General features: G+C 33.6%; 1 long non-coding RNA gene across 1 annotated transcript; it reads right to left on the reverse strand.

The window, feature by feature from the left end:
• Positions 1 to 469: 469 nt before the first annotated feature.
• On the reverse strand, positions 470 to 3,664 carry LOC107274663. The gene is made up of 5 exons (XR_001539511.2): positions 3,535 to 3,664; positions 2,926 to 2,966; positions 2,174 to 2,307; positions 1,990 to 2,088; positions 470 to 623 (listed from the first exon to the last, which is right to left on the reverse strand). It is a non-coding gene; the product is annotated as an uncharacterized LOC107274663 (long non-coding RNA).
• Between the last annotated feature and the right edge of the window lie 54 nt (positions 3,665 to 3,718).

Genomic DNA, 3,718 nt, shown 5'->3' on the forward strand with positions numbered 1-3,718 from the left:
AGATTGCATAGAACAATTATTAAATATATCAATCAACGATTTAAAAATAACATATAACATCAGTAGAAGCCACATTGATGTCAGGGGAACTCAGCGTCAAAAAGTTAAACTTGCTACCCAGTTACTTTCAAATACAGTGAGCTCTGCTCTTTCTTATTGTGGCCATAACAATTTAATTGTCGGAAACTGGGCTGGTATGGCATATTTCATTAAATTATGTAACGATTCGTTCGACTTAAACAATGTCAGACAAAAATTTGACTGCAATGCAAAACCATTTGACATAGATTTAGACCAACATACTATTAAATTAAATGAATTTTCAGAATTTGTTAACTTCGTGTCTGTTGGAAAACACTCGAGTTTTCTACCTTTTCAAAAAGGTATTATAATATCCAATAAATTAGAAAGTCTATTCCAATTTGTAAAAACTAAGTATAATATAGAATATATTTTAACTTACAGGCTTAATCGAGACATTTTAGAGCATTTCTTCTCTGCTATTAGGGCAATGGGAGATGGGTACATACATCCATCTCCATCAGAATTTCAATACCGCCTTAAGTGGTTCTTTCTGGGCAGAAACCCTCACACAATAACGGCTGTCACACCTCAACCATCTCCTAGTAAAGATTTTAACATAAAAGATCAAAAAGAAAACACAAATTTGATAAGTGCAGAAATGCTTGCGTCATTACAAATAGATTTTGAGGATAGTGAAGATTTTGACTTGCAATTAGCTGAACAATCACAGGAAGATTATAATGAAAATATTGATACAACAAATTGAGAAAATTATGAACTGTATAAGTTAAAGACTTTTTTGGTTCAGAATTATGAAGCTTGAAAACATATTCAAAATAATGGTCTTTTATATATAGCAGGGTATGTGGCTCATCGATTTCGTAACAAGTATCCAACTCTGGAATCTACAACGCAAAGTATGCCACAATTGGATACAGCTGCAGATTGAATTTCATTTATTTCGCGTGGCGACTTATTGTATCCTTCATATAAACTCAACAATATAGTTAAATTCATGGAATTATGCTTCACAAAGTTTCATGGCAAAAATTCGAATCACGAAGGAGCAATCTTTGAGTCATTAATTAAAATCATCAAGATAAAGATAACTTCCTGTAATATTAAAGATTAAGTTCTACGTACTCTTGTTCGTACTAAAACATATATAAGGTTGCGAGAATTGAATGAGAAAATCAGAGGCTTCAAGTAGTTACAATGAAGCCTTTAAACTTTCAAAATTTGTTAAATAAAGGCCTCTACGAGCCAGAACTTTTAATTTGTTTTGATATGTCCCTTCTGTGAATCAAATCCTTATTTTAACTTTTTTTCATATAACATGTAGAGTCAACTTAAAACCACAGCTCTCGGACAGTGCATCCATGCTCCTCAGTCAGTTTTGCAGCTAAGATTATTTGTGTATTTAAATCATATAGTATAATTGTACATATGTATTTATGCATTTGACACACATTATTATTACAACAGATCATTTGTATGTTTTATATGATTAACAACCAACTAATATTTTTTTAAGACCAGCCCATAGAAGGATGTGATATGTAAATATTATAATTTTAATTAATGAATTTTAGGAACTGATGACCCCACATATATTGAATCAAGAGTCGCAAAGTTTTACAGATAGTAATTGATCAATCTGAAGTAGATATAGATATTACAGTTTTGAAAATAACATAATGTAAATTTTTCTTTGCATTAAAACACAACATTTGATTACAAGTTTCTTACAGTCATAAAGTAAATACAAAAGGGTTTAAATTTTTCAATTACATTTCAGTTCTGCTTCGTGTAATTGCATAATGAATCAAGTTTGTCAATTTTTCATAATAGACTTTCAAATAAATTTTTTTTTTGTAAAACGCTATCACCAATGATGAATATAATGTGTAATACTTTGAATGACTTCCAAGGTTTCAGGTTTAAATAAAAATTCTGTCCACTTACAGATCACTTACAGATGTTGTTATACGATCTATCCGTGTTTCTTCATCATGAATTCAATATCTCCTTGAAAGAGTAAACCATTCTATTTAATAATGGAAACTAAAATGTATAAAAATATAAATGAAATTACTATAAACATACCAAATCAATAAAAATCTAAATGTCTTCTATAATTCATACTTACCATTATATTCTAGGATTGATCCAGATTAAACAGGGATATAGATGTTATATTGAATTAATATAATTTTTATCAATGACTTTCAGAAACCTGTGAGCTTGCACAAGAGAAGATTCAATTCTGAAACACTCAATCACCTGTGAAACAATTTGCAATACGAAAGAACATAAATATTACATACAATAGAGAAAACACAATCGAATGATAAATTACCACAGGTAATAAGTATATTAACACGTTGAGCGCCACGCTGAATTTTAAGGAAGTCCCCGCCAGGCCACGCGCGCCTCTTAAAAGCGCTGACATTGTATGGCCAATGTTTCTTATCGCAGTAGAACAACACAAACTCCAAAGAAAACCGGGAAAAGTCTCTGAAGTAAGAAAATATGGTAAATTATGTTATGATAAAAATGTAACAAAAGATGGTAGAGTAATGGCCAGGAAAAAGACTAAGCGAGTTGTCACATTTTGTAATACCTGTCAAGGAGAACCGTTTTTATGTTTACCGTGTTTTAATGAAATCCATTAATCCTGTAATGAGTCAAAATTAAGTGGAATTTCAAATAAATTTACTGTAATTCCATAAAACAGTGTGAACTTTATAGTTCTATATCATGTTACACGCTGTCAACCAGCGGTGGTTTACGCGGCCTAAACGGAAAGTCTAGTTTCAGCCACCGATGGCTGACGTGGCGCTCAACGTGTTAATAAAAATGGATTATATTTATAAATAATTATATTTCTTTTATTCCTACCATTTAACAGACTGGGTATCTGCTCTTGTAATTCCTATGCCCTAAAATATAAAAAATTTGAAATTTTGGTATAAATTGAATAGTTCTTATTTTATTACTGGGTGTTCCAATTGTATTACGCACTTGTATTACATACTTTTCCGGCAACAACACGCGCGTTACGTAATGCACGCGCAACGAGTAGAAACAGTAATATTTATAAAATCAGCAGACGAGTGGCCTAGTGTCCGACTCGTCGGCCTCACAATATTTACAATTTCTAGCATCTAAGGAATTTATCGCCAGGAGAAAAAGTACCACTGCGCGGCGGTTACGATACACGACATACGACCGGAACGATTACGCGTAGCGTGGACTGAATAGGTAGGGGTTGCATGCAATTTCTTGTAACATGCTCTACGAATAATCAAACATAAAACTAAAAACGAAACTATGATACGAGATAACGGATCCTCCAGATCACCACCGTATTAGCAAGCATCGGATCCCAACGATCGTGCAAGCGGAAGGCGACGCGTGCTGTCTGGATCAAAGATCCAGCAGCTAAATCTATGATCACGTTAATCCCGATCAATTACAAAATCATTAAACCTCGGGAGCGTCACTTACCCCGAATAGCTCTCTCCAGATCGTCTAACTCTTGTCTGTCCATATTCCTTTTCTCTCTGGCTCTTTCCCTCACTCACTTTACTCTTACTTTCCAAGAACACTTTTGGTACATACGTTCACTAAGTTCGCTACACGGCAAGTGACGCTACCCGATCGCTCGCCCGCTAACGTGCCCTAGTGGCGC

Source organism: Cephus cinctus, unplaced genomic scaffold (genome assembly GCF_000341935.2).
Source record: "Cephus cinctus unplaced genomic scaffold, Ccin1 Ccin1_contig_4033635, whole genome shotgun sequence".
NCBI classification, from domain to species: domain Eukaryota; kingdom Metazoa; phylum Arthropoda; class Insecta; order Hymenoptera; family Cephidae; genus Cephus; species Cephus cinctus.